General features: G+C 56.7%; 2 protein-coding genes across 8 annotated transcripts in view; one reads left to right on the plus strand and one right to left on the minus strand.

The window, feature by feature from the left end:
* Positions 1 to 4,667, plus strand: part of USP31 (ubiquitin specific peptidase 31) — a 29,708-nt gene extending 25,041 nt beyond the window's left edge. Inside the window, exons 17-19 of one of the 7 annotated variants that reach the window (XR_012058229.1) lie at positions 293 to 1,548; positions 3,262 to 3,333; positions 3,727 to 4,667. The gene's annotated coding sequence lies outside the window, so the exon portion shown is untranslated. Of the gene's footprint in view, positions 1 to 292; positions 3,033 to 3,261; positions 3,334 to 3,726 lie in introns of those variants that run through there. The other 6 variants (XR_012058230.1, XR_003962875.4, XR_003962876.4 and 3 more) reach the window with 6 other exon arrangements.
* The window catches only part of UBFD1 (ubiquitin family domain containing 1), a 134,444-nt gene that overhangs the window by 103,264 nt on the left and 13,874 nt on the right, over positions 1 to 17,306 (minus strand). The gene's annotated exons all lie outside the window — the stretch shown is intronic.

The following is a 17,306-nucleotide window of genomic DNA, read 5'->3' on the forward strand; positions in this document are numbered from 1 at the left end:
CACACATCTTGTGTGGCACTCAGTGGTGGTGTCACACACCACGCAGTAGTAAATGAACTTCCTTGCACAGGCAAGGGTTGAAGGGTGTGGGTGTGGGAAACACCGTTCGCTGGGAGTGTTAATCAAAGCCTTGTTGCTGTTACAGTCATGACTCCATCAATGAAGTAGGATAAATGTTTCTGAAATGGAATGTAGGTTATTACAGGCCCTACTTAAAGGGATTTGGGGAAGAATCATCAGTCTTCTCTCCTTGCTATAAAGCAGACTTCTCTCTTGTCCCTTTCCTGTGTAGGAGCTCCTGTCCGTGGTATTGTGTTGTCCAGCTGCCAGGATGTGGCATGGTACCAGGGAACACTCCAGAGAGGGATCTGCCAAGTCCTAGATGCCAACACCACCGTGGCTTTGCATATGGATCCTTCAAGCAGCAATGGCTTGAGGCTGTTCTGGAGCAGCTGCATGTACATGGCCATGTCTTAAAGTTCCCGTTGGCCATCAGAAGCACTCATGGCTGTGGGGGAGGTGGGCTCTGCCATCTCCCAGAGGCTGCTGCTGCCCAGGGACCTCTGCCTCCCCTGGGTGGTGGCATGTAGGGCCTGGAAGTCTCATGGGCATCTGAGTGCGATGGGAACAGCTGCTGCCAGGTCTGTCCTGCCCAGCCTGGTGGGGCATGGCAGGGTCTGGCACCTTCCTGCCAAGGTCTTGGAGGCTAAGGCATGCCTCGTGGTGATGGGGAATGCCTGGGAAGGGGGAGGCCCAGCAGAGTCCCTGCTCCCAGACAGGGGAGCTCCAAGGCAAAGCAGGCATTCAGGCAGTGTTTCCAGTCAGCTGCGGGTTGGAGTCGCCTGTGCCAGCGTGTGACTTGCATTTCACCCCACGTCCCTAGTCTGCCACTTGCTCCTGGAACTGGCCCTCTGGGTGCAGGAGGGCAGCGCCTTTGTTCCAGTGCTCAATTCCCACAGGAGTCACCTAGAGACTTTTTTTTTACCCTTTTTGGGCTGTGTCTTTTGGACAGTGTTCAGTAGTATTCAAGTTATAAGCACATTTTCAATGACGTGTATTGAAGAGGCACCTTTTATTTGTATTAATCACATTTGATAGACAATTTGGTGCCTGCAGTTCTCTGTAACTTGTGTCTCACTTTGGGTGTGTAAATTGTTAACCCTTTCACACTTATCAAATATGAATTAATAAAAACAAGATGCTTAGGATAGAAAGCTAGCAGCTTAATTGCACTTCTCGCACTGCAAGTGCCCTCATCCGCCGTCGCTGCAGGGGTTTTGCTTTTTGAAGCTGAAACTTGAGCATGCCCAACCATGTTCCTCGGTGGGATGCAGCTTGCATGGCCGTGCTGTCCCCGATGCATGTCCCTACTAACTATGCAAGCCTCTAGCCCAGCCGTGGCCGTGCTTGGAGGCTGAGCTGTGCCTCGAGGTGCAGCTGCTGCTGGCACGCAGGAGCATGTCCCTGGCTCCCTGCTTCCTTTGCACATCTTTGACTCTTTCCTTTGCAGGACTCTGCGTTACTGACCGGGCTGGAGCGTAACGTAAGGTTAGAGGGATTGGAGCAGGGAAATAAGAACAAGCTGGTTTCTATTTTGTGTTGTTTTTATTTTGTTAGCAGGGCAGCCTGCTCGGGGCTCTGTGTGTGGCTCTGTGTGTGGCTGCGTGCACGCGAGGGGCTGTGAGGAGGGGCGGGGGGCACACAGCTGCTGTGAGTGTCCGTGCGAGGGGCGCGGGTCCCTGCTGGCCTCTGCTGCCCACCCTGCTGCTGGGGCTTGGCCTGCCCTCCTGGGAGCCCCTGCTGCCTGTCCGTGCTCAGAGCTGCTGCGCTGGGGCCGTGCCCGGTTGGACAGCGGTGCCCGGGGCGGCCGTGTGTGCTGCATGGCCAGGGCAGCTGGCCTGGGCTTCCTGCAGTCCCAGGCCTCCTCCTGCTCCTTGCCCTGCAGCTTTGCTACCCTCCCCTGGGTCAGCTGGCGTGGACAGGATGTGGAAACAACATTCCAAATAATTTCACTCTTGGGTGTTGTTTGTTTTGTTTTTTTTTTAATTTTAGTTCGGTTGGATTTTTAAAAATCTTTGTTATTTGCCTACTAATCCAAAAGAATTTGGCAGTATCTAATGATACCTGTGGAGGGAACTGAAATTTAGTTTTAATCTGTGGTGAGATGAAAGTCCTACGTGGTTTTCTCAACAAAAGCATCCTAAAGCAGTTACTGTTAAGAGCTTTATTTTGTAAAAGAAAAGCACCTGAAGGCTTGTACAATGTCTGTGTTAGATCTAAAGGCTTAGGAACTCTACTTTTTAAAAGATGATAGCACTCAATTTATCTGCAAATAGTGTTTTTTTAAAAGACACAGATTAAAACTAAGCGTAACCACAGTCCTGGCTCACCGGGCCCTGCAGCGCCGGCCGCAGGCTCGTGTGCCCTTTGTGAGTGCAATAACCCCCTGGGAGGTGCTGCACTGCCTTGGTAGGGTAACACCCGGGAATCCCGGCCACCAGTGGCTCCGTTATCGTCCTGTGGCCTTCCAAGTATGAGTTTGTACAGATTCGCTCACCACCTGTGCCTCACCATTGGTTAAAATTGAATTTTAAGTCCTGTTGCAAATGCAATTTCTCTTCTGGACACAATGTCAGATTTTACACTGGAATATCTACAGTTCTCAAACTGCATGTCACATCACTGTACCTGGTACAGGGACGTGGGGCTTTCCCACACCTTTGATATTCTCTTCTGTATTTTAATGTTTTTGACCTGTACAGTAATTGGAAAGCAGGCTGTCTACTTGGGGTTGAACATTGTACCATAAATTTTAAATTATTTGAGGACAACTGCATGAGACTGTGTCAATGCCTTTTATTATTTATTTGTATGTTTTATTATTCGAGGTGTATGCACTTTTAATATGCAGAATTTATATTTTTATGTTACAAATCATTTTCTTTCAGAAAGAAGAGTTTGAATATGAGGAATTGGAATTAAGTGCAAAAAGGGGAATATGTAATAAAATACAATAAATTTATTACTAGGCATCCTGCCTGAGTGAGCGTTTTTCCAGGCTGCAGGCTTCAGCCTTGCCGTGTTCCTGCCCTGCCTGCTCCGGACCCAGGCTGGGGGCACGGCCCTGGGGGCTTCCCTGAGTGCCCAGGGCTGCTTTGGGGAGACAACCCCAGAGCCAGCTTGGCACAGCCTGCGTGCTGGGGAGGGGAGACACGGGCTCCTCCTTCCCCCGGGCTGCTCCTGATGCTTCTCTCTCCACAGACCGTCAGTCCAGGTGCTGCAGGGCTCAGCCACAGCCCGAGAGCGGTGTGGGACCTGCGCCCGAGCCTGCTGGTGAGTCTGCTCGGGAGCCCAGGGCAGCGGGAGGCGATGGGGTTTGGTGCTGGAGGGCTCACACCTGCTCAGGCAGAGTGGGACTGTTCCCTGCCCACCCACCCGTGCCTCGTGTCGGGGCTCAGCCCCCCACGTGAAGGGGCTCCTTGGTGCCAGAGCAGTGCCCTGGCACCCCCGGCAGTCAGGCCAAGCTCCAGACAGGAGGGACACACGGACCCAGGTCCTCTGGCATTTGGGGCCAGGAGACCCCAGCCAGATCCCCACATGCCCAGGAGATCCTCAGGCCAAAGGTGTCGAGGGCCAGGGTGGCCTGAGGGCCTTCTGCCATCACCAGACGCTGGAGGCTTGAAGCCCCTCCAGCTCTGTGCTAATGAAAGCCTGTTTTTCCTTTAGCAGGGAGTGCAGCGATGGCTCCAGACGCAGAGGAGAGCGTGGATGGGCTGCTCCTGCTGCTACCCACCTCGGCCCAGCGAGGATGAGGATGGAGCAAGGCAGGAGGAGGACAGGCTGCCTCTCCTGGGTGCTGAATGGAAAGCCTCTGTCCTTGGGATTGTTTGCAGTGACCCACCCTGGGCTGGGAGAGCTGCTCTGGCTGCCCAGTCTCAGGGCAAATGAGGCACAGAAGGCTTTGGCCATCGAGGCTCTCCTCTGGGAGGAAGGATGGAAGATGATGTGTTCCCCCCGAGCCTGCGGCCCTTTCTGCTGTGGACTTGGATCCTCTGCTCCAGTGAGCCCTCGGATCAGTGCATCAGGGGCTGGCTTGGGCTTTACACACTCACTTTCCAACACAATTTTTGATTCTCAAGGGTTCTTTTTCTCTCTCCTCTGTGCGTGTTTTTGCAGGAGGGGACTGTTGCCCAGCTGAGCAGTGTTATCAGTGTGTACCCCATGCCCTTCAGCACTCACCAAAGGGGAGGTTGTCAGCGACTCCCCCTTGTTCCCCAAATCCCTAGATAGGTTGTCCTGGTCTCCCCCCGCCTGGCGGTGGTTGTAGAAATGCTGATGTTGGTGTGTTTGTCAGCAGCTGTGCTACTTCACCCCTTGCCCACACGGGTCCCAGGGCCTTGGGGGACGCCTGGCCCCTGCCATGGAGCCTTGGTCTGTGCTCCCATCCATCCTGCTGGGGATGGTGAGCTGGAGCTGAGCCCCCGGGCACTGGTTGCTGCCCTCGCTGGTCACGCACACGAGTCCCACCCCTACCGTGTACCAGAGGCACTGCTTCACAGCTTGTGTAGAAATGGTGATGGCAGATGTCATATTAAATCATGGGGTCATCATTTATTTATAGGTGATTACATTAAAGAGAGATTAATATAGCCGAAGGCTTCACAGAATTAGAGTTAATGTACTTGTGTTTATTATATTTGCCAACATTTCTCCAATCCAGCTGGGTTTTTCTGGCCACAGGATTTAACAGAGAGCCCACTGCCATCCTGCAGCCTGCCTGGGAGGGGGATGTGAGGTCGGTGGAAAACAGCTGAGAGCTTTGATCTCCGAGTGCTCGGTGCTCCTGCCTCCTGCTCTGAGGGTCCGTGGGCAGCACTTGGGGCGTGGGGCGGGCAGGGCAGGATCATGCTTAGAGGGGGGTCGGAAGGGGAGCCCAGGGCTGGGGCTCCCAGATGTCCCTCCCGGGCTGGGATTATGCTGTGTTTAACTGGGATTAGACTACTGCAGAGCTGGGCTCAGGTTTCTGACACCCTGGGGAGGGGGGTGGCTCTGAGGAGCACCGGTGGGGAAGTGCCGGGTGGTTTCCTTGGTCCCTGTGCCCCCAGAGCCTGGTCAGTGTCACCTGTCCCGTGGGCTGTAGGGTGGCTACTGCCAGCTCAGGGGGCACCAGCGGAGCTGCCCTGCTGCTGAATGAATCAGGGAGCCAAGAGCACCCTGTGTTTGGCTGGACATGCCAAACCACACAGCAATGGTCAGTGCTTGTGCCAGTCAGGACTGAGGGTGCATAGAGTGGGTGTGCAACTCCCTGCTGCTGCTGCCTGGTGGGACCCCTGCCTGCCTCTGAGGGCCAGAACAGAACCCAAGCTTTGGGAGGCTGTCAATAAATTGTAACACATTAGGCACTGTCACCCCTACCCCTGGACTCTTAAATTTTGCTCTAATTGGAGTATTGCTTTTCCTTCCTCAGCACTTTTTCCCCTCAGCCAGGTATCGATCCTGGCTCTGTGGGGATCTGGCTAACTGTTGGCAATTTATGGGAACATAAAACTAGTCCATCGTAGAGCAAAACCCCAGCTTTTAATAAGAAATGGCAATATCAGCCTCTGGCTGATTCCAAGGTGGATTTACCATTTTACATTGGGTCCCCAGGTCAGGGGAATGGGCTGTTGGGGAAAAGGGACCATTAGAAGCCCCTTGGGCTGGCCTACCTTGTGGGCAGGGGAGGCCTGAGGGGCTTTTGGAGATGTGGGGGTCTCCTTTCTGGTCTCCTGTGCCCCTTCACACAGTGGTTTGAGGGTCTGACTGGGGTCCCCTGGCCCCACAGGTCCTGGGACCGTAATATGTCCCCTCCTGCCTGGAGCTTGGTCTCACTGCTGTGGCAGGAGCTGGAGGGCAGCAGCTGGGCTGGGGCTGCAGTGGCAGGAGGCCACTGGGAGTGGAGGGCTCTGGTGCTGGGCAGCCTCCCCAGATCTTTCACGTCCTTGCTCAGCTCCCCCAGCCCCCTGTGGGGCTCTCCCTGCTGATGGATGCCGGTGGCTGTGCGGATCAAGGCTGGTTGTGAACTCCCAGAGCTGTGGGCCTTTATCCCGCTGGGCTGTTCCTGCAGCTCTGGGGGCGTGGGGTCCTTTGGAGCAGGTCCCTGGGGTTAGGAGGCACCTGCACTCCCAGCCCCAGCCCCGGCAGGGGCTCCTGAGCATCCCACTGCTCCCAGCCCAGCCAGCCCCGTGTCCCAGCCAGCCCTGTGTCCCAGCCCGGCTGTGTCACCTTGTGCTGGGTGTCCCGCTGCTGTAACAGCTGCTCTCCCCACCATTTGCTGCCGTCTAATTGTGCCTTTATTGAAATGAGTCTAAATTGTCTGCGAATACATTCGCTCGCTGTCTCTGCGGCTCAGCTCCGTATGGATGTGAGCACTCCGCCGAACGCTCCCGTTTTCAATCTCGCAGGACCGGCTCCCTGGAGAACGGGTGCATTTCCCAACAGCCTGGATGAGTTTCCAGAGCGGGGTCAGTTGCCTTGGCAGTGTAATGCGGGCCGGGGGCTCGCCCCACAGCCCTGTGCTCAGCCTGATTATCGCCGTGGCCGCGGCTGCTGCCCCGAATCCCTTTGCTCCGGTAGCAGGCAGAGTGTGCACATTGCAAAGCAATTCCTGGAGCCCCCAGGACAGCCTTGAAGCATTTTAACATTCTGCGAATGATTTATTGAGGGTAACGAGCAGATGATAGACTGCATTTCGAGGTGTGCATTATCTATTAGAGCTCACGCTGAAGGCGTCTGCGCTGACGAGCTGCTGCCGAGCAAGGCAGTACGGGCGATAAGGGGTCAGCACCTCCTGCCGCAGCCCGGGGCCAGCCCGGTGCTCTGGGGACACCGTGAGCGCCGGGCCCTGCCCGGGTGGCGCCCGCGGGGTCAGAGCTCCTGTCCCGCCTGCTCAGGACGAGCCTGGCGGCGGCTGCCCCGGGCTGGACGGGCTCCTGGGCTGTGACATCCCCTCTGAGCTCTCAGGGAGGGAGCGGGCAGGTGCTTCGCTGATTTATGGAGTGATGTGCATTGTAGGGCCCGGCGGGCTCCGCAGTCCCCAGGAAGGCTGGCTGCAGGACACGGTGCCGCCTTGCACCCTCTTCCACACCCCGTCCCCGTGTGGCACGGCCCAGCTTGGGCCAAAGGGGACCCTGTGGGCTCAGCGACGGTGACCATTGTCCCCTGGGTACCCTCGCTCTGCCGCGGGCGGCCGCCGCTGCAGGGAGGGCAGGTGCTGCCCTGTTGCTGTGCTGGCTTCGTTACAGTGAGATTAATGCTGGTTATTGGGAGTTTTTATCACCTCAGTGTTTCCTCTCAGCTCCTGAAACCAGCTTCAGCCCGGATTTATTACCTGGCAGATAAATAAAAGTGCAGGTTTATTTTGTCTCCTTGATCATCAGAAAGGAATGAAAATGTAAGCAAAATAGTAAAAATAAAATAGACTCCGTTTTTCTTTAATTGACCTTTGATTTTTAACGTAATACCTTCCCCATGTTGCTGCTTCAGCCTTTAATTTCTCTCGGTGAAGTGGCTGTGTTCAATGATTCATTCTGTCCTGAGGCAAAGCACACACTGTAATTGGTTTTTAACTTCCTGGAATGTCAAAGCCAGGATTGAAATTTTACGTATCACACCACCAATTCAATACTGGCTTTAATAATAATGTTGCAGAAAGGAAAGCAGATTTACAGCTGTAGAAAAATGTAATCAAATTTTGAGCCTGAATGCAGTAAGTCCAAACGCTAGTTTTCATTTGGAAACTTGTTAGATAGATGTGACATCTCCTGAGTGGTTCCCAGCTCATTTCTGCTTCTCCGTGCCACAAACGGGGGAGCTTGGAGGGCTGGGACAGGGTGGGGGGCTGCGTGTGCGCTGCTGCCCCGGGGGTGCTGCTGCTGCCCCGGGGCCAGGGCGCCTCCTCAGTGCCCGGCGCCGGCGGGTGTGAAGCGCTCGGCCGGGGCCGCTCGCCACGGCAGCGGCCCGAGGTCCGGCCCGGTCCAACCCAGGCCCGGCCCGGTCCAACCCAGGCCCGGCCCGGGCGCTGCGGGTCTGCCGGGCCGCTCCGCCGGCCGGGGGGCTGCTGGGGGAAACACCCCCAGAGCACTGCGGACACCAAACAAGCAATCGATTTTGGCCAATTAATGTCTGATAAAAACTAATAACCCTCCTCTCCCTTTCTTATTACCGAATGACCTCCAGCGATCCATTAGTTTAACAAATGATATGCGGACGTTCAGCATGGCTAATGGCTCTGGATTAACGCCACTGACACCTAATTCATCAGCGTGCCCGCAGCGCAGCGCTGCTGTGCCGCACCCTCCATCACACCGCGTTCCCTCAGCGCCCGCCGGGCTGTCCCGGCGCCCTGCCGGGAGCTGGGCACGGCGGCCCGGGTCTGTCCCGGGAGCTGGGCACGGCGGCCCGGGTCTGTCCGGGAACTGGGCACGGCGGTCCGGGTCTGTCTGTGATCCTGGGCACGGCGGGCGGGTCTGTCGGTGATTTGGGCACGGCGGCCCGGGTCTGTCCATGATCCCGGGCACGGCGGCCCGGGTCTGCCCCGTGCTGTGCCAGCGCTGCCGGTGCCGGGCCGGCCCCGGTACTCGGTCCCGGTGCCCTTTGGCCGCAGGCTCCGTGCATCGCCCCGCTGCCCGCAGCGCTGCGCTCCCTGCTCGCTGCTCGGATGTCCTAAAAAGCTAACTAAGCTGAAATTATTTTCTTTCCTGGGAAAAGCCTTTAAATAATGTATTGCCCTCGCTTGCTGTTACTGAGTGGTTTTTAAATCCCAGGTAACTTTTCCTTCTCACTTGGGCGTTTCATCCGTTTGTTGTAGGTGTGAATTACCTCTGGAAGGACCACTGGAAATTCCATCTCAAGGCCAGCGCCCCGTGGCCCCTGAGCTCCCAGCCTGGCCCCTGGAGCGGAGGGCTCTGGAGTGGCCACTTGCAGGGGCTGAGGGGAAAAGCTCCCAGCCCTTCGCAGTGAAAACAGCTGAACAGCCCCAGAGACAGTGGGGAGAAGGTTGAGAAGGGCCCCGCAGTCTCGCTCCCGTCTGGCAGCGCTCCATCACCCCGGCTGTGCCTGGCAGCTCCGGCTGGCGGCCGGGAGGGCTCCCCTGGGCTCCGGGCTGCTCCTCCCAGCCAGCACCGAGTCCGGGCCCAGCCCGGCTCCCTCCTGCAGAGCTGCTGCTGCAGAGCTGCGGCTGCAGAACTGGTGCTCTCGGCTGCGCCGGGCGTTGTAGCACCGCGGCCAGCCCCGATTGATTTCCATGCTTGCTAATGGTCCTTTTCATACAATTAGAGGCTTTTGTGGGGAGAACTTAATCCAGTCCTATCACTGGGTGAAGTTTTACTGCCGACTTCTCAGATTTCCAGGATGTGAGCTACTGTAATAGCAGAAGGAGTTTTATCTAATACATTTAATGCTCCAATATTTTTATGGCACGACAGGTCCTAATTGCACTGCTATGGTACCGGGAGTGTGAGAGGCCATGGGTCTGCTGGGTGTGAGGGGGCTGTGCTGGCACATGGTGGCTTGTGGGCACCTTGGCAGTGTGACTGTCACTGTCACCAGTTGCCGTGCTGAGCCCCAGTGCAGCCACCAACACAGATTATTGAGGCAATGAAGAGGCTGCTGCTGGAGATGATGGAAATGTGCTGGGAACAGGAACTTGGTGCTCCCCAGGGGCATTTCTTGGTCTTTTCTCTCCCCAGCAGAGCTGCTTTGCTGCTGGACAGTTGGGCTGGGGCCAGGGGCAAGGCCTCATGTCAGGTGGGGGTGACAGAGGTGACACCTCTTGGGACAAGGGATGCCAGGGCAGGGTCAGGCCCTGTGTGCTTTGGGATGTGCTCTCGTGCAGGGCAGGCAGGGCAGGCTCGGGGCAGGCAGGACATGCTGACAGCGTGATGAACACGTCCTGTGCTGCAGGACACGCTCCCCTTGCCATGCACGTGGCGTGTGCCAGCCCAGAGCTCTGCCAGCTGCACTGGGAGCAGCCAGCCCAGCTCTCCTCCCGTGGCCGAGAGCAGAGCCCGGTGCTTGGCTTGTGCAGGGCTGAGGATGTGCTCCTACCTTTGAACCAATGTGCAGAGAGGTCTCGTGGACTGTGATGGCCAGGATCAAAGGTTAGGAAATTTCTCTGTGTAACTTATGTAAATGAGCACTAATGAGGTTTTCGTGATTACCTTTAATTAGCTTTTCCCCAGGTAGCAGAGGTTTATACGGTGTGAGCCAGGACGGGTGGCATACGCAGGTATGTGCACAGCCAAGATCCTTCATTAAAGACATTTTTGAAAAATTAATCTGTAAGATGCAAATTATCTATTAAATGCTCAAGAAGAAGGTTTCAAGTGGGAAAAAAGAGCACAAGGAAAGCAGCAGCTCTGCAAGCCCTCCAGGGTGTGGTGTGCAGAGCAGCAGGGTGGGCTGTGCCACACGTGCCACTTACGCCGCAGGGGCCAGGTCTGTCCTCGAGGCTGTGGGGACACGGCTGTCCCCGTGACTGTCCCACAGGTGAGTCTGGGGTGGCCCCAGGCAGGCAGCCGTGCCCAGTGTGGGGTGCAGGACATGCCTCCAGCCAGCACCCTGTGGTCACAGGGCGTTTTCAGAGACTGCTCCAGCAGTGGGGCCACAGGTACGGGGTGTCCCCTCCTTCCCTGCCCCCTCTAACTCTGGCAGCGTGTCCTTCTGCTCTGCTCTGCTGTGCAGAGGATGGTGAGGGTGAAGGGCAATGTGCCAGGTCTGAGCTGTGCCAGGCTGAGGGCGTGAGCTGGGCTGGGTGCTGGGCGTGTGGCAAGCGCAGAGCTGGTGCTGGGTGCTCTGCAGGGTCCTGGGCAGCCCGACCACAGAGGTTTCCACCAGGGTCAGAAGCAGCTCCCCTTGGAGCCTCCCTCTTGATCCTGAAGAGCTGGAGCCTCGTGTCGGGTGGGAGGAGAGCACACACGAAGGGACAGCAGACTGAGTGAGTGAGATGGTTCGGACAACTGCATCCAATTAGCCTGACATTAATCCTGGGCAAACATGTGGAAAAATCACTGCAAAATTCAATTAATGGGAGAATTAGAGCCTGGGAATATAAATTCATGCCTGTCAGCGTGGTTGAGCAGAAGTAGGTCCTGTCAAACCGACCTGATTTCATTCTTTGATGAGGTTCTGAGTTTGGTGGTGGCACAGAAATAGCCTGTGTTTCCCTCAGTGCCACAATGCCCTGGGGAATAAGTGATGAAAATGGATTAGAATGCAGGACTGAGGAGCTGGGAGGGGAAGTCTTGCTCTGCAGCTGGCGATGGCAGTGTCCCTGTCCAGGTGTGAGAGCAGTGGTGCCGTGGGGCAGGAGCGCCCGTGCTCGGGCAGCCTGAGTGCAGGAGAGAACAGAGCGCTGCTCCTGCTGCTCTGGGCAGGGAGCCGCCTGGCTGGCATGGGAGCAAGGACTGCCCTCCCCTCCCCACAGCTCTGGCTCTCTGAGGAAAACGTATGTGCACAGAAAATGTTAAGTTTGCTTTATTCAAACTATTACATGAAAATGATTCTGAGTGTGGCGAAAGCAGCAGGAACTGTGCCCAAATCTCCAGTGCCCTGGCAGGAGATGCCATGGTGCAGGTGGCCTGTCATGGCCAGAGCTCTGGCTGCCCCGTGCCTGGGCACCCTGTGCTGCCTGGCCGAGGATGCTGCTGTCCCCCACTGCCTGGGAAGGTGACAGGCAGCCGGGCTGCAGGAACCACTTGGCTCCAGCACCGCCGCTAACGTTTCCAATTTCCCTCTGGAAATTGTTTCTGTCAATATTTTAATTTCATTTGGGCTGAGCAGGTGGAGCGGAGGCAGCACATCCTGAGCAGATCATTTGTCTCCTGCTCCGGCCCTTGGCGGGGGCCCATCAGATGGCACGGTGCCAGCAGCTCCTCGTGGATGGAGCCAGGGAGCGGCTGGCAGGATGGCCAGAGCAGATGGGATCGAGCCCTGCTGCCCCTGCACCCCATTGTCGCTGCAGGGCTGGGCTCCGGGGCAGAACCCACGGGCAGGGACCCACTGGTCCTTCCTGTGGGGCCACCACGGTCCCCCCGAGTCACGGGAGCACCACCAAGGCAGGAGCCGGGCTCAGCAAAGCCCCACATGGCAGGAGGTGCCAGAGGTGGCGGTGCCAGGGCTGCTGGAGCCCACGGAGGGCAGGAAGGCCCTCGTGTCTCTCTGCGCTCCCAGGTGCCCCAGGTGCTCTCCCTGCTATAGGGTGTGTTTGTCTGGGGAGAGGAACAAGGTCTAACCGGATGGTGGGGCTAATAAATTGCCCAGGAAAAGCAAGCTGGGACATGCAGCCTGGGTTTCCTCTGAGTCTCCATTGCAAAGTGCCAAAAGAAATCTGTCTCGGGAATTATTTCAGAGAGGGTAATTTCTGTTTCCCAGTTGCTGTCATACATTAGAAATATCTGAAATGCCTCCGGTTGGTTTCCAGTGGTGAGGAGCAGCCAGGGGCTGCCATGGATGAGAAGCACTAAAAGAAAATAAATTAGCCTCTTGCACTCAGCCCTTCTCACCACCGAGCCACGAGTGACGAGCAGCTGCTGCTTAAGTAACGACCAGAATAATGAGCAGAGTAAGATCCGCAAGGGAATATTAATTCTGAGAAATAACATTTTCTCCCCCTTTTGAAGTTCGTGCTGGCAGCCCCTGTCCTGCGTGGAGGTGAGCCCTGGCCTGTTGGAGCTGGCAGGGAGGGGAGTGGTGCTGTTCTGCAGCATCCTCTGCCCCACACCATCAGTGCCAATACTCTTCTCTTCCTTCCCTGTCAGTCCCAGGCCAGTCTGTCTCTTCCTGGCCTAGCCAGGTTAAACCTGCTGTGCTTCCCACACCTGCCCAGTCACCTGCACAGGGGATCCAACAGGACTGGCACTGGCCACCACCACGCAGCCATCCCAGCTCCGCAGCCAGGGAAGAGCTGAGCAGGCGGGACAGGGCCACGCTGGACTCTGAGCTGAGCTGTGTGTTTGCAGGCAGGCTGCCCAAGCCAATTTAAGCAGGTAACTGTGGGAGCCAGAGCTCCTTAGTGGCCATGAGTGAGCCCCCGTGGCCTGGCACAGGGCTGAGGGGAGCTGCTGGCACCAAGATCCCCTGGGCACCGTGAGTCCACCTGTGCCCTGCGCTTGTCCTGCTGCTGTTCTGTGTTTCCCAAAGCCAGGTGGGTGTGTTTGTCCAGCCCGGAGCAGGAGTGACCCAGTTCTGAGCCTGCTGTGCAGGAACGAGCGTTTTCAGGAAGCTCATCCCTCTGAAGATGGAAGGCAGCAGCACTCCTGAATTCCAATTCTTTTATCTCCTCTCCTTGGCTGAGTCACCCAGGGACCATTCCCCTGACGTATGGCTTCACGTGTACACAATCACCTCTGTACAGAGCTGCAGTGTGGAGAAAGTGCCTTTTCCCAGTGGTGATTAATGATGATAATCTTCCCTCCCCTCGAGCCTCTCAGGTACCTGTTGCAGAGCCGCCGTCCCCAGAGGACGTGTGAACTTAATGTGCCACCGTCAGGAAAGCTGCACATCCTTCTGCTGAAAAAGACACAGAACAAACCTAAACGGGCTGTAAGTTTTCTTTGTCTTGTTCCCACAACACCCATTTCCATCTGTCCCACACGGGTGAGCAACAGGGAAGCAGCGGTTTTGATGTGCTCTCCCAAGCTCTGGGGGATCCCTTGGCTAATCCCATGGGCTGTGGGGCTGCTCTGGGGCATCCCTTGGCTAATCCCGTGGGCTGTGGGGCTGCTTGTGGGGGGATGCCTCAGCTGCTCCCCTGGACAACATGCCATTAGCAGTGGGGTGGCTATTGCACCAATAATTTGCAATTTTTGCCAGGGCCGCTGGTCCCGGTGAGGCAGCCCTTTGGTAGAGGCAGCCCTTGGCAGAGTCTCTGCTCTGCCTTGACAAGCTGCAAGCACAGGAGTGAGGGCATTAAAATGCTTGTGTTGATGTGGCAGGGACAGCGCTGGGACAACGACAGGCAGTGATTTGCTGGGAAAGAGGGAAATGACAATATTCTCCATCAACATTATTATAGGGCTGTGCCTCGGGGTGGACAGCCCAAGAGCTGTAAGAAAGACTTTAATTTGCTTTTTCTTCCCAGGGAGAGCTAATGGCATTTAGTGCAGCTCTGGCCACCAGCCGCCCAGGCACTGAGCCCCTGGGGCACCAAGCACCTGTGTGCCACGCCAAGCACATGGCAGAGCTGAGGTGATTGTCCCCAGCTGGGGCCGGGGCTGGCGCTGGGTGAGGTGCCCCCCTGCTCCACTCAGCTCTGCAGAGACACAGCACATCTGAATGAGCTTGTCAAATGAAATTTTCTGTCTGGTTAGAAATGGATTTTCGAGCTCCTCGCTCACATGTAAACATTTTTAGTGGTCCCCAGCCAAATCAGAGCCAGTGAGAGCAAACATCAGCCTGAGCAGACCCAGTCCCTGCAGGGAAATCACTGGCCACGGAAGGAAACCAAATGCACAATGGCTTTGAAAGGCATCCATTAAAGTTGTGCTGAAGTGATTCATGGTGCTGGTAGTTAGACTTTAATTAGATCTTAATCATGTAATTTTATCTTTGTTTTAGAGATTAGAGCTAAATGAATGGATTGGTCTCATAACAGAACTGTGACTAAAGGCAGCACTGTCACATGGCAGCTCTGTGGCAGGCAGGGATGGGGCTGAGAGCATTAGCCTCTTTGGGTGTTCTAAATAGAATGAGAGTATTTTAGAGAAAGAAAGAAATTTATTTGAAACACACAAATCCGCCAGGACCTGCCAACATTCAGGGAAGGTGGAGAGGGAAGGAGCAAAGAGGAGGGACCATAGAGCCTGGTGTGAGCCAGGGCACCGGCTGCCCAGCTGCCACCATTGCCTTCTCAGGGTCCCTGGTGTGTGACAAGGAGAGATGGATTGTTCTGGCTGCCAGTTTGGACCCTTCACCGGATTAGCAGCAGAGTAACTCATCTCAGTCCCTCCTGGGCACTGTCCCTCCTGGGTTGCTCCTTTGGGCATGCATGGAGCTGCTGTGCCCTGCAGTGTACGTGGATGGACATGGGGACGAGCATGCCCTGAGTGGCAAATGGCAGTGGGGACATCCCTCTGCTAACGTGCAGGAGCCCTGCACATGTGTCCCAGGAGGGGGTTTTCCTCCCTTGCAGATGTGGGATCTGTCAATATCTGCCCTGCCTTGCATCTTGCTCTTCGGTTACTTTATTTGAGCCATACAAAATGGGTTCGGGTCTGCAGAATTAGTTCCTGTGGGCGCAGGACTGGGACAACACTGCTGAGCCACAGTCCAGCTCTGTGGGGCACAGAGCCCACCACCAGGGCTGCCCCGGGAGCTGGGATGCACCCACGCCTGGCACAGAGACCATGTCCTGAAGCACATCCCCACAGCCACGCCTGGCTAGGAATGCAGCAGCTCCATTCGGGTCTCAGCTTTTGCCTCTCTGAGCATTCTGAGCTCTGCCCGGACCTGAGCTCTGCTCAGGGCTTGCCCCTGAGCCGGCAGGGAGGCCAAGTGGCAGCTCTGTGCCCCATGGCCACGGTGCTACGGTGCCAGCTGCCCACAGCTCCCCTGTCCTTGAGCCTGCCCTGCCCTTGCTGCAATGGCAGTCGCCCCTTCCCACCTTCCCTTTCCTGCTTGGTATGCCACAGGAGCCACTTGAACTCATTACTGTGGGAGATTATAGGTCCCCAGGTAATAACGAGTCTTCAGATAATTACAAACAGATTCTCTAATAGGAATGAACTCGGTTGAATCCATTCAGTCGCTGGGTAAATATTTATCCCTAAGCTGTCCTTATCTCCAGCCACTGGAGCGTGCCAGAGACGTTTGCTGTCCTCACACCGTGCTCGCTGCAGGAGCCAGCTGCGGGGAGGGGAGCAGGGCTGCCGTGGATGAGCGCCTTAAGGTCCCTTAAAACCTGAAAACACCTATGCACAGCAGGGCAGCCGTGCATGTCCTGCTCAGGGCTGGCCGGGACTCAGCATCACGCTGTGAGCCGCAGCAGCTCCCCTTTCCCCGGGAGCCGGCAGCAGCTGCTGGTGTTCTTCTGGGTATTGGTCTAGAGTAGGTTTGAGCAGGTTTAGAGAAAAGGAAAAGCCACAGTTTAGGGAAACTTTTTGCTTTAGTTAGCTAAAACCAACTATAAGGAAAGGAGAACTTTGTCATGCTGTCTGTCTGTGTATACACAGCACAGTTCAGCAGCAGGAATGTGCAGGAGTGAGTGCAGTTTTTGGAAATAAAGTGCCAGCCCCCACGGGCAGTGCCAGTCCCCTGCCGCCTGCAGCCGCAGCCCCGGCTCGACAGGAGTCACTAATTGGCCCAGCCGGCTAATTAGCTGCCAGGTAATGAATTATGCAGGATGCCTCGATTTCAGCGCAGCATTGGTGCCACCAGGTCCTCTCGTGGCAGCTGCTCTCGGAACCCTGGGCAGGGCTCGGAGCGGAGCACGGAAAACTTTCCAGCCAGAAGAAATGTGTTGATCCATTGTGAGCAGGGGCACGTCCCCGGCGCCGGGCCGGGCTGGCAGCCGCAGGCACGGGCACCCCTCCTGGCAGGGCTCGTGTTCGCCGAGCGCTTGTGCCCATCCAGCCCTGCCCATCCAGCCGTGCCCATCCAGCCGTGCCCATCCAGCTGTGCCCATCCAGCTGTGCCCACCCAGCCCTGCCCATCCAGCCGTGCCCATCCAGCCGTGCCCATCCAGCCCTACCCATCCAGCCGTGCCCATCCAGCCGTGCCTATCCAGCTGTGCCCATCCAGCCGTGCCCATCCAGCTGTGCCCATCCAGCTGTGCCCATCCAGCTGTGCCCACCCAGCCCTGCCCATCCAGCCGTGCCCATCCAGCTGTGCCCATCCAGCCGTGCCCATCCAGCTGTGCCCATCCAGCTGTGCCCACCCAGCCCTGCCCATCCAGCCGTGCCCATCCAGCTGTGCCCATCCAGCTGTGCCCATCCAGCCGTGCCCATCCAGCCGTGCCCATCCAGCCTACAGGGCAGCAGTGACAGAGCCCTGCGTCACACTGGCCCCGTGCTCCTGTTCCTTGCTGCAGCCTGATGAAATAATAGGAGGAAACTTGGCCTACTTGAATGTACCTGAATCCCAGCTGCCCCTGGGCATCCATCACCTCCGAGGGGTTGGAGGTCCCTGTCAATGCCTGTATTTATGTGCTGCCCACTCTGTGTGCGTGGAAGGAGGTGTGTTAGGAGCACACTGCCAAGCACTGCAGTGGGGGGACAGGGCTGGGAGTCCCCCACAGCCACTCCCAGGACTCTGCCTGCTGCCAGTAAACA

This window comes from Taeniopygia guttata, chromosome 14 (genome assembly GCF_048771995.1).
Source record: "Taeniopygia guttata chromosome 14, bTaeGut7.mat, whole genome shotgun sequence".
Lineage (NCBI taxonomy): Eukaryota > Metazoa > Chordata > Aves > Passeriformes > Estrildidae > Taeniopygia > Taeniopygia guttata.